Genomic DNA, 13,991 nt, shown 5'->3' on the forward strand with positions numbered 1-13,991 from the left:
CATTGTTCATGTAAACAGAAATTACCTTGAAGAGTTGCCCTGTACTAGCTCCTTATCTAGCAACAAGCAAAGCACAATAGTAAAACAACAGTGCTATCTTTACGAGTGATTGTAAAAATGTCAGGCTGGAACATAGGTCATACAATGCAACATTGTACAGCAGTAAAATATAAACCCCATCATGCATTTCATGCCTGTGTGTTGCAGCAATCATCTACCAATGTAATACAGAACTGAAAGGAATTGCTGTCTACACATCTATTAATGGTTAGGTGAAGGCCAAAACATTTTTTTGGGGGGGAGGGGGCTTTTGCTATTTTTGGAAATAGGAAAAACAGAAGCAGCAGAGAAAAATGATACAAGTGAAAATGATACAGCTATAGTATATTAAAATATTACAACTAGTAGCACAAACCCACAAACCTTCTGTTGCGTCAACAAATAGGCGTACCATACCTGTGTGAAGTTGGCACCCCATGTTCTTAAATTTTAAAAATAAATACACCATTCGTTTGTGCTGCGTTTGTGCTGGTTTGTGCCGCAAAAATGAACGTTTGTGCCGGTTCGGTTCCTGAGATATTGCGCGTTAGATTTTTATGAAGCCCCGCCCATTTTCCACCCCATGTTCTTAAATTTCAAAAAAAAATACACCATTCGTTTGTGCTGCGTTTGTGCTGGTTTGTGCTGCAAAAATGAACGTTTGCGCCGCTTTGGTTTCCGAGATATTGCGCACTTGATTTGCTGAAACCCCGCCCACTTTCCACCCCATGTTTTTAAATTTCAAAAAGAAATACACCATTCGTTTGTGCTGCGTTTGTGCTGGTTTGTGCCACAAAAATGAACGTTTGTGCCGGTTCGGTTCCTGAGATATTGCGCGTTAGATTTTTATGAAGCCCCGCCCATTTTCCACCCCATGTTCTTAAATTTCAAAAAAAAATACACCATTCGTTTGTGCTGCGTTTGTGCTGGTTTGTGCTGCAAAAATGAACGTTTGCGCCGCTTTGGTTTCCGAGATATTGCGCACCTGATTTGCTGAAACCCCGCCCACTTTCCACCCCATGTTTTTAAATTTCAAAAAGAAATACACCATTCGTTTGTGCTGCGTTTGTGCTGGTTTGTGCCACAAAAATGAACGTTTGTGCCGGTTCGGTTCCTGAGATATTGCGCGTTAGATTTTTATGAAGCCCCGCCCATTTTCCACCCCATGTTCTTAAATTTCAAAAAAAAATACACCATTCGTTTGTGCTGCGTTTGTGCTGGTTTGTGCTGCAAAAATTAACGTTTGCGCCGCTTTGGTTTCCGAGATATTGCGCACTTGATTTGCTGAAACCCCGCCCACTTTCCACCCCATGTTTTTAAATTTCAAAAAGAAATACACCATTCGTTTGTGCTGCGTTTGTGCTGGTTTGTGCCACAAAAATGAACGTTTGTGCCGGTTCGGTTCCTGAGATATTGCGCGTTAGATTTTTATGAAGCCCCGCCCATTTTCCACCCCATGTTCTTAAATTTAAAAAAAAAATACACCATTCGTTTGTGCTGCGTTTGTGCTGGTTTGTGCTGCAAAAATGAACGTTTGCGCCGCTTTGGTTTCCGAGATATTGCGCACTTGATTTGCTGAAACCCCGCCCACTTTCCACCCCATGTTTTTAAATTTCAAAAAGAAATACACCATTCGTTTGTGCTGCGTTTGTGCCACAAAAATGAACGTTTGTGCCGGTTCGGTTCCTGAGATATTGCGCGTTAGATTTTTATGAAGCCCCGCCCATTTTCCACCCCATGTTCTTAAATTTCAAAAAAAAATACACCATTCGTTTGTGCTGCGTTTGTGCTGGTTTGTGCTGCAAAAATGAACGTTTGCGCCGCTTTGGTTTCCGAGATATTGCGCACCTGATTTGCTGAAACCCCGCCCACTTTCCACCCCATGTTTTTAAATTTCAAAAAGAAATACACCATTCGTTTGTGCTGCGTTTGTGCTGGTTTGTGCCGCAAAAATGAACGTTTGTGCCGGTTCGGTTCCTGAGATATTGCGCGTTAGATTTTTATGAAGCCCCGCCCATTTTCCACCCGATGTTCTTAAATTTCAAAAAGAAATACACCATTCGTTTGTGCTGCGTTTGTGCTGGTTTGTGCTGCAAAAATTAACGTTTGCGCCGCTTTGGTTTCCGAGATATTGCGCTTGATTTGCTGAAACCCCGCCCACTTTCCACCCCATGTTCTTAAATTTCAAAAAGAAATACACCGTTCGTTTGTGCTGCGTTTGTGCTGGTTTGTGCAGCAAAAATTAGCGTTTGCGCCGCTTTGGTTTCCGAGATATTGCGCTCGATTTGCTGAAACCCCGCCCACTTTCCACCCCATGTTTTAAAATTTCTAAAAGAAATACACCATTCTTTTGTGCTGCATTTGTGCTGGTTTGTGCTGCAAAAATTAACGTTTGCACCGCTTTGGTTTCCGAGATATTGCGTGCTTGATTTGATAAAACCCCTCCCACTTTCCACCCCATGTTTTTAACCCTGACTCTAGACCCCCCAGGTGTGCTGCAGCTTGCCCCCCTCCCGCCCCCTTTCACAACTTTTTTTGGGGCACAAGCATATTATATATTTTTTTCTGCATACGCTGACTGTGGCCGGGACTCTTAGCGTCACTGTTAGCGCATCGCACGCCCCACCGCTGATCAACTTCGGATGGTTGATCAGCGAGCTTGAATTAAAAAAAAAATCAAATTTTTGGGCCTTTTTTATTTTTTTGTCTGTAAGGTTTAGGGTAAGTTCCCGAACACCCGTCCCCACACACACCAAATAAAGTTTATCACACACACACACTCCCCTATGGCCCGCCGGATGTTCTAGGCGGCATATGCCCAGCTTGCCTCCGAGTCCGAGAGCCCCAGTGAGGACGATGATAACCCCACTTTCCTTTTGTCATCCGCGTCCTCCTCATCATCTAGCAATGATGATGAGACCCCAAGGCGGCGGAGACGCCGCCAGGTGGAGCAAGGAGACCGCCATGCTAGGGACCCTGTGGCCCACACTAGTACGAGAAGGTCTGGGGCTCGTACTAGTTTTCCGGCCCACCAGTTAAGACCACCGGAGCCCCCTACCGGTGAACTTGTCTGGTATACCCCAGAGCGTTTTGAGCCCGTGATTCCTGATTTTGTAGGCCAACCAGGAATCCAGATTTCCACAGTGGGCTTCACTGAATGCGACTACTTTAGTCTTTTTTTCAGTGACCCCTTTGTGAATCTGATGTTGGAGCAGACGAACCTGCACGCCCCACAGTTCATTGCTCAACATCCGGGCTCCTTTTTGGCTAGGCCCGGTGGCTGAACTCCGGTCTGTGTAGCCAAGATGAGGACGTTTTGGGGCCTCGTGCTGCATATGGGCCTAGTCAAGAAACCTAGTGTCAGGCATTACTGGAGTGGGGACATCCTCTACCAGACCCCACTTTACAATTATGCAGATAATGCAGCATGTCCCCCCCAAGGTGATCCTGCCTATGACCGCCTGTACCAAATCAGGTCGGTCATCGATCACTTTGGGGCCAAATTTGTGCAGGTTTATGTACCTGGAAGGGAAGTCGCGGTTGATGAGTCTCTCATTGCTTTCAAGGGGAGACTCATTATCCGCCAGTATGTTCCCTCTAAGCGGGCGAGGTATGGCGTGAAGCTGTACAAACTTTGTGAGAGTACCTCAGGGTGCACTTACAAGTTTCGTGTGTACGAGGGGCGAGATTCCCGTATTTAACCCCCAGAAGGTTCCCCCAATCTGGGTGTTAGCGGGAAACTTGTGTGGGACCTTATGCACCCACTGCTAGATAAGGGTTACCACCTTTGTGTGGATAACTTTTATACTAGTATCCCCTTGTTCCAGTCTCTCGCCGCCAGATCCACGTTCGCTGAAAAATCAACGGGGCCTCCCTGCCCACCCCCTCCAGGTACCTATCCCTAGGGGTGCGACCCGTGCACTTACCAGTGGAAACCTGTTGCTGGTCAGGTATAAGGACAAGAGGAATGTCCTTGTACTGTCCACAATTCACGGTAACGGCATCACCCCTGTCCCTGTGCGAGGTACCGCAGCAACGGTCCTCAAGCCTGATTGCATCGTCGACTACAATCGATATATGGGAGGAGTTGATCTCCCTGATCAAGTCCTCAAGCCATATAACGCCATGCACAAAACCCGGGCATGGTATAAAAAAGTTGCGGTCTACTTGGTACAGGTTGCCTTGTACAACTCTTTTGTGCTGTCCCGGAGCGCTGGCAACACAGGGACATTCCTTCAGTTCTATGAGGCAGTCCTCAAGGACCTGATCTTTTCTGACCGGGAAAGAGCAGGCCAGAGTACCTCGGGAACTGGAGGCGCCCAGATCGTCCCTGGCCAACACTTTCCAGGTGTGGTCCCCCATACTGGAAAGAAGGGCGGACCCAAAAAAGGTGCAGAGTGTGTCACAAGAGGGGGATACGGAAGGACACCACTACTCAATGTGACACGTGACCCGATCATCCGGGCCTCTGCGTTATTGGTTGCTTCAAGGAGTACCACACTTCCATGGAGTACTAAATTTATGTTCCCCTTCCCCATTTTAGCCACTGACAATCGGATATAAAACTATGGGGATACTAGTATAAAAGTTATCCACGTACAGGTGGTAACCCTTATCTAGCAGTGGGTGCATAAGGTCCCACACAAGTTTCCCGCTAACACCCAGATTGGGGGAACCTTCTGGGGGTTAAATACGGGAATCTCGCCCCTCGTACACACGAAACTTGTAAGTGCACCCTGAGGTACTCTCACAAAGTTTGTACAGCTTCACGCCATACCTCGCCCGCTTAGAGGGAACATACTGGCGGATAATGAGTCTCCCCTTGAAAGCAATGAGAGACTCATCAACCGCGACTTCCCTTCCAGGTACATAAACCTGCACAAATTTGGCCCCAAAGTGATCGATGACCGACCTGATTTGGTACAGGCGGTCATAGGCAGGATCACCTTGGGGGGGACATGCTGCATTATCTGCATAATTGTAAAGTGGGGTCTGGTAGAGGATGTCCCCACTCCAGTAATGCCTGACACTAGGTTTCTTGACTAGGCCCATATGCAGCACGAGGCCCCAAAACGTCCTCATCTTGGCTACACAGACCGGAGTTCAGCCACCGGGCCTAGCCAAAAAGGAGCCCGGATGTTGAGCAATGAACTGTGGGGCGTGCAGGTTCGTCTGCTCCAACATCAGATTCACAAAGGGGTCACTGAAAAAAAGACTAAAGTAGTCGCATTCAGTGAAGCCCACTGTGGAAATCTGGATTCCTGGTTGGCCTACAAAATCAGGAATCACGGGCTCAAAACGCTCTGGGGTATACCAGACAAGTTCACCGGTAGGGGGCTCCGGTGGTCTTAACTGGTGGGCCGGAAAACTAGTACGAGCCCCAGACCTTCTCGTACTAGTGTGGGCCACAGGGTCCCTAGCATGGCGGTCTCCTTGCTCCACCTGGCGGCGTCTCCGCCGCCTTGGGGTCTCATCATCATTGCTAGATGATGAGGAGGACGCGGATGACAAAAGGAAAGTGGGGTTATCATCGTCCTCACTGGGGCTCTCGGACTCGGAGGCAAGCTGGGCATATGCCGCCTAGAACATCCGGCAGGCCATAGGGGAGTGTGTGTGTGTGATAAACTTTATTTGGTGTGTGTGGGGACGGGTGTTCGGGAACTTACCCTAAACCTTACAGACAAAAAAATAAAAAAGGCCCAAAAATTTGATTTTTTTTTTAATTCAAGCTCGCTGATCAACCATCCGAAGTTGATCAGCGGTGGGGCGTGCGATGCGCTAACAGTGACGCTAAGAGTCCCGGCCACAGTCAGCGTATGCAGAAAAAAATATATAATATGCTTGTGCCCCAAAAAAAGTTGTGAAAGGGGGCGGGAGGGGGGCAAGCTGCAGCACACCTGGGGGGTCTAGAGTCAGGGTTAAAAACATGGGGTGGAAAGTGGGAGGGGTTTTATCAAATCAAGCACGCAATATCTCGGAAACCAAAGCGGTGCAAACGTTAATTTTTGCAGCACAAACCAGCACAAATGCAGCACAAAAGAATGGTGTATTTCTTTTAGAAATTTTAAAACATGGGGTGGAAAGTGGGCGGGGTTTCAGCAAATCGAGCGCAATATCTCGGAAACCAAAGCGGCGCAAACGCTAATTTTTGCTGCACAAACCAGCACAAACGCAGCACAAACGAACGGTGTATTTCTTTTTGAAATTTAAGAACATGGGGTGGAAAGTGGGCGGGGTTTCAGCAAATCAAGCGCAATATCTCGGAAACCAAAGCGGCGCAAACGTTAATTTTTGCAGCACAAACCAGCACAAACGCAGCACAAATGAATGGTGTATTTCTTTTTGAAATTTAAGAACATGGGGTGGAAAATGGGCGGGGCTTCATAAAAATCTAACGCGCAATATCTCAGGAACCGAACCGGCACAAACGTTCATTTTTGCGGCACAAACCAGCACAAACGCAGCACAAACGAATGGTGTATTTCTTTTTGAAATTTAAAAACATGGGGTGGAAAGTGGGCGGGGTTTCAGCAAATCAAGCGCGCAATATCTCGGAAACGAAAGCGGCGCAAACGTTAATTTTTGCAGCACAAACCAGCACAAATGCAGCACAAAAGAATGGTGTATTTCTTTTTGAAATTTAAGAACATGGGGTGGAAAGTGGGCGGGGTTTCAGCAAATCGAGCGCAATATCTCGGAAACCAAAGCGGCGCAAACGTTCATTTTTGCAGCACAAACCAGCACAAACGCAGCACAAACGAATGGTGTATTTTTTTTTTAAATTTAAGAACATGGGGTGGAAAATGGGCGGGGCTTCATAAAAATCTAACGCGCAATATCTCAGGAACCGAACCGGCACAAACGTTCATTTTTGTGGCACAAACCAGCACAAACGAATGGTGTATTTCTTTTTGAAATTTAAAAACATGGGGTGGAAAGTGGGCGGGGTTTCAGCAAATCAAGTGCGCAATATCTCGGAAACCAAAGCGGCGCAAACGTTAATTTTTGCAGCACAAACGCAGCACAAACGAATGGTGTATTTTTTTTTGAAATTTAAGAACATGGGGTGGAAAATGGGCGGGGCTTCATAAAAATCTAACGCGCAATATCTCAAGAACCGAACCGGCACAAACGTTCATTTTTGTGGCACAAACCAGCACAAACGAATGGTGTATTTCTTTTTGAAATTTAAAAACATGGGGTGGAAAGTGGGCGGGGTTTCAGCAAATCAGGTGCGCAATATCTCGGAAACCAAAGCGGCGCAAACGTTCATTTTTGCAGCACAAACCAGCACAAACGCAGCACAAACGAATGGTGTATTTTTTTTTGAAATTTAAGAACATGGGGTGGAAAATGGGCGGGGCTTCATAAAAATCTAACGCGCAATATCTCAGGAACCGAACCGGCACAAACGTTCATTTTTGTGGCACAAACCAGCACAAACGCAGCACAAACGAATGGTGTATTTCTTTTTGAAATTTAAAAACATGGGGTGGAAAGTGGGCGGGGTTTCAGCAAATCAAGTGCGCAATATCTCGGAAACCAAAGCGGCGCAAACGTTCATTTTTGCAGCACAAACCAGCACAAACGCAGCACAAACGAATGGTGTATTTTTTTTTGAAATTTAAGAACATGGGGTGGAAAATGGGCGGGGCTTCATAAAAATCTAACGCGCAATATCTCAGGAACCGAACCGGCACAAACGTTCATTTTTGCGGCACAAACCAGCACAAACGCAGCACAAACGAATGGTGTATTTATTTTTAAAATTTAAGAACATGGGGTGCCAACTTCACACAGGTGCGTACCATGTGTGACGGAGGCCTCAAGTCACATACCCTTTCACCCACTACAGTAGTGCTTCAAAGTTTGTATAACCTTCAGAATTTTCAATATTTCTGCATAAATTTGACCTAAAACTACATCAGATTTTCACTCAAGTCCTAAAGGTGGATACAAATAACAAAATCAAACAAATGAGTCAAACATATTAGTTTTGGCCATTTATTTATTGAGGAAAATGATCCAATATCATATGTCTGTGAGTGGCAAAGGTAAGTCAACCTTTCGGATTAGCATATCATTTGAAGGTGAAATTACAGTCAGGTGTTTTGAATCAATGGGAGGACAATTTATGTTTTATTTAAAGGGCTTCTGTCACCCCACTAAAGTGTTTTGTTTTTTTTTGGGTTAGTGAAATTAGTTATATTGCGATATATGACAATATAATTGTGTTACTTACTTTGATCCAGCAGTTTCTGCAAAAAACGAAGTTTTAATATATGTAAATTCGGTCTCTACCAGCAAGTAGGGCGGCTACTTGCTGGTAGCTGCTGCAGAAATCCGCCCCCTCGTCGTGTTGATTGACAGGGCCAGCTGGGATCTCCTCCTCCGGCCAGCCCTGTCGGCATTTCAAAAATCGCGCGCCTGTGTGGATTCGGCGCAGGCGCTCTGAGATGAGGAGGCTCGTCTCCTCAGAACTCCCTCAGTGCGCCTGCGCCGATGACATCACCGAAATAGAAGACGTCATCGGCGCAGGCGCACTGAGGGAGTGCTGAGGAGACGAGCCTCCTCATCTCAGAGCGCCTGCGCCGAATCCACACAGGCGCGCGATTTTTGAAATACTGACAGGGCTGGCCGGAGGAGGAGATCCTGGCTGGCCCTGTCAATCAACACGACGAGGGGGCGGATTTCTGCAGCAGCTACCAGCAAGTAGACGCCCTACTTGCTGGTAGAGACCGAATTTACATATTATAAAACTTTGTTTTTTGCAGAAACTGCTGGATCAAAGTAAGTAACACAATTATATTGTCATATATCACAATATAACTAATTTCACTAGCCCCAAAAAAAAAAATCACTTTAGTGGGGTGACAGAAGCCCTTTAAGCAACAGAGATCTATGAAAGTCTGGTCTTTACAACACATTTGTGGAAGTGTATCATGGAATGAACAAAGGAAATTTGTGAGGACCTCAGAAGTAGAGTTGTTGATGCTCATCAGGCTGGAAAAGGTTACAAAACCATTTGTAAAGAGTTTGAACTCCACCAATCCATAGTCAGGCAGACCATGTACAAATGGAGGAAATTCAAGACTATTATCATCATCTCAAGGAGTGGTCGACTAACAAAAATCACGCCAAGAGCAAGGAGTGTAATAGTCCACAAAGTCATCAAGGAACTCAAGTTAACCTCTAAGCAACTAAAGGCCATTCTCACACAGCTAATGTTAACGCTCATGAGTTCTCCATCACGAGGACACTGAACAACAATGGTGTGTGCATGGCATGATTGCAAGGAGAAAACGGCTGCTGAAAAAAAGAACATAGCTGCCTGTCTACAGTTTGCTGAAGATCACCTGGACAAGCCAGAAGAATGAGACCAACATAGAATTCTTTAGTTTAAATGAGAAGTGTTATGTTTGGAGAAAGGAAAACATTGCAACATAAAAACCTCATCCCATCTGTGAAACACTGTGGTAGCAGAATGAGGGTTTGGGCCCGTTATGCTGCATTTGGGCCAGGAGGGCTAACCATCATTGATGGAACAATGAATTCTGAATTATATCAGCAGATTCCAAAGGAAAATGTCAGGACATCTGTCTGTGAGCTGAATTTCAAAAGAACATGGGTCATGCAGCAAGACAACAACCCTAAGCATGCAGTTCATTATACCGAAGAATGGTTAAAGAAAATAAAGTTATAGTCCTGAGCTTAATCCAATAGAAATGTTGTGGAAGGATCTTAAGTGAGTAGTTCATGGGAGGAAACCCACCAACATAATGGAGGTGAAGCTGTTTTGTATGGAGGGATGGGCTAAAATTCCTCCAAGCCGATGTGCAGGACTAATCAACAATTACCAGAAACATATAGATGCAGTTATTGCTGCACAAGGGGGTTATTTACGCTGTAATATAGAAAATTCTGAAAGGGTCACAAACTTTCAAGCACCATGGTACATGTTGGTTTAAGCTTTAAACAACAAATAAGCTATTCTGGGTTTGTTTTTAATAAGATATTTAATTAATAAATTAGGATTCATTAGAACAAAAATATACTTCTCTATGTATGTCCAGCATGCTTTAAATAACTCGTCTGTAAGAGGTTGCCAGGATTTATTTGATACTGAACAGCTCGTCTGCACTGGCAGGTTTGTAGACTTGTTGACTCATACCCGGGCCAGCTCCTGTGACAACACAGTTACTCATATAGCCTTCTCTGATTTTTGGACTTGTGCCAGGTTTGCTGACATCGTCTTAAGGATGAGGAAGAGGTAAAAGTCTATATTCTAAATGTTATATGTACATGAGTATACTTGTACATGATATACAATACATCTGCAGTTAAAGAATTGAAGAAGCTTTTCATGTAAGATCAATGAGAAGATTTACGAAACTGTCTATAAGAAAACTGTCTGTTGACCATAGCAACCAGTCACGGCACAGCTTTCATTTTAAAAAAGCAGAATACTAAATGAAAGCTGTGCCGTGACTGGTTGCTATGGGCAACAGACAGTTCTCTTATAGACAGTTTCGTAAATCTTCCCATTGATCTTACATGAAAAGCTTCTTCAACACTTTAACTGCAGATGTATTGTATATCATGTGATTGGTTGCTATGGGCAACAGTTCTCATAATGTGCCTGGAAGCAATAGTTTTATCCAGGGCCAACGGAGTCATGATCAATGTTGTTGTTGGTGAAGAGAGGGTTGTTTCTTTGTAAAACTGTTACCTTAAAGGGGTTGTCTCATCATGGACAATGGGGGCATATCGCTAGGATATGCCCCCATTGTCTTATAGGTGCAGGTCCCACCGCTGGGACCCACACCTACAACGAGAACGGGGCCCCGCAAGTGAAGGGGGGCGCACTGTGCATGCGCAGCCGCCCTCTATTCATTTTCTATGGGGCCAGGGAAAATAGCCGAGGGCTGGCTCGGCTAATTCCGCTAGCCCAATAGAAATGAACATGAGCGGGGGCCGCGCATGCGTGGTACGCTCCCATTCACTTCTATGGGGAGCCGGCTTGGTGGTGGCCAGACCGGAGTCCTCCAGCCACCATCTTGCGGGGCTCCGTTCGCGATATAGGTGCGGGTCCCAGTGGTCGGACCGGCACCTATAAGACAATGGGGGCATATCCTAGCAATATGCCCCCATGGTCCATGATAAGACAACCCCTTTAATAGTTCATACCTGAAATCTGCCTTTTATACACAAAATATAAAGTGCTAGTGATAAATACCCACACTGCCCATATGGCAACTGTTTAAAGAGTTTCATGTTATGAGCACAGAACAGGATCACCATAAATGAACTAATAATACAGGAAGATATAGACGACTAATAATAAGCGTTCACTGTAAAGTATTGTTCCACTTATTAAAAGCAGAAATGGTCACTAAACTTTTTACACAACTTTGTATAACTTCATATAAATGAATAGTACAGGTGAATATAAGAAACTTTACAATATATGTTATCAGAGAAAATGCCTCTTTCTCCAATTATTAGTTCCCCCCAAACAAAAGTTCACTCTGAATTCTCCGCTGAATCTGTTTGAGAGACCAGGATCATATTTACCAATATTTCAGTAGGTAAAATCAGGGGCATCATATAATCATATATGCCCCACCCCCGGGAACATCCAGAACCTGTAAATACCTACTTATCGGTGGGGTTTGTGTAGCCCCTCCCATTCTTGGCCCGTGAAATTGCAAATTTGCTGGGACTATCTCTGAAAATCGGTATAGGATCAAAGTACACCTGCTCATAGAAGTCTTTGGGTAGGGTACAGGGAGGTGGAGCGAGCTCCAGTAAGAAAGACATAGACATGCTTTAAAGGCCTAACACATGCCTCCCAATGCCCGGGCCCCTCATATAGGCTATACTTACCCTGCTCCCCGGCACCAGCGTCGCTCCTGATCCCCACGTGGCCGCCACTGCGTCTCCCTGTCGCTCGGATCAAACCATCTAGCGAAAGGGGAGCAGCCAGCAGCAGGCCGCAACGGGGACGTCTCCCACGATCCTATGGAGGCTCCCCCCGTCGCTGGATCTTTTGATCTGTGCAATGGAGGTATGCAGGGGCGGCCGTGCAGCTATCAAGAGCAATGCGGGTGCTGGGGAGCGGGGTAAGTATAATCGATATGAGGGGCATGTGTTAGACTTTGGATAACCCCTTTAAAGTGTTTCTATCACCAGAAATACTGTTATGTAGCTGACTGACATTAGCGATGCGCCCATGTCAGCACTACGTAACAGTATGTTTCTAACGTTAGTCCCTGCAGCCGTTTTTGTTAAAAAAGCACTTTTATTATATGCTAATGAGCCTCTAGGTCAGTGATGGCAGACCTTTTAGAGACCGAGTGCCCAAACTGCAACCCAAAACTCACTTATTTATCGCGAAGTGCCAACATGGCCATTTACCCTGAATACTAATATAACATATCTTCCATGTACTTTATCATTTATCTATAATAGCCTGCCTACATTCAGTGAGCTGTGGGTGCCATTCATAGCATGCCCTGCGCTGATGAATGGCTGAAAAAGTCTAAGGCATAGTGTTACAACTTGGACTTCTTCCAGGGTGCGGGTGCCCACAGAGAGGGCACTGAGTGCCGCCTCTGGCACCCGTGCCATAGGTTCGCCATCACTGCTCTAGGTGCTATGTGGGCGTAAAATCAGCACCTAGAGGCTCCGTCCACTCACCCTGTATTCCGCCCAGGTCCAGTGTTGTGCCCGCCCTGCTCCTCTTGTTTGATGCCACTGTTCCCTGCATCGTTGGCAAAATCCCACGCCTGCGCTGTTCACTTCGGCGCAAGCGCAGTGAGTGAAGGCCGCTCTCCTGATGCCGGCTTCCTCACTGTGACGTAGTCGGCGCAGGCGCAGTGAGGAAGCCGGCACCAGGATCGCATCATTCACTCACTGCGCCGAAGACAGAAGTGAACGGCGCAGGCGCAGGATTTCGCCAACGATGCAGGGAACAGTGGCATCAATCAAGAGGAGCGGGCGGGCACAACACTGGACCTGGGCGGAATACAGGGTGAGTGGACGGAGCCTCTAGGTGCTGATTTTACGCCCACATAGCACCTAGAGGCTCATTAGCATATAATAAAAGTGCTTTTTTTAACAAAAACGGCTGCAGGGACTAACGTTAGAAACATACTGTTATGTAGTGCTGACATGGGCGCATCGCTAATGTCAGTCAGCTACATAACAGTATTTCTGGTGATAGAAACCCTTTAAGTGTTTTATTGTCTGTACTGGATTCACATATACAGTGCTCAAAACATCTCCATAATGTCGTCCATGCTCTTCTAATTGAGAGATAGCGATAGGGGAGCAGGACCTCCATTTAGTGTGCAGTACATGGGAGACATCATAGCAGCCAGTCTCCACCCAATACCTCAGGGAGAACTGAGAATTATGTAGCATGCAGCCTGCTATAAAAAAAAAAATGCAAGGTACAAGCTATATAATGACCAGATAAAGTATTATCACTCATGGCAGCTTGTTCTGAAATGTTATCTGAAAATACAGGTACCCTTTAAGAATGTTGCCAAACCCACTAGTCTGTCAATGTAACTTTGGGCGTTAAATGACAAATTCAGCTCTGCTATACAGTATCTGTCTGTGAAGTCTGACCAGTATGAACTATTTGCAAGGAATTGTAGGGTCACTGTCTTTGTTGCCCATACCAACCAGTCACAGCTGAGCTTTTAGGCTAGGTCTACACGACGACATTTGTCGCGCGACATTTTGTTGCACCAATGTCGCGCAACAATTTTTATAATGGCAGTCTATGGTGTCGCACTGCGACATGCTGCGACTGTCGCAGAAAATCCATTCGAGATGGACAAATGTCGTCGTGTAGACCTAGCCTAACTCCATATTCTGCTCCTGAAAAATGAAAGGTGTGCTGTGATTGGACGTTCTGAGCAACAAAGACCCTTCTTTTCTAA

The sequence above is a fragment of the Bufo gargarizans genome, chromosome 2 (assembly GCF_014858855.1).
Source record: "Bufo gargarizans isolate SCDJY-AF-19 chromosome 2, ASM1485885v1, whole genome shotgun sequence".
Taxonomy (NCBI): Eukaryota; Metazoa; Chordata; class Amphibia; order Anura; family Bufonidae; genus Bufo; species Bufo gargarizans.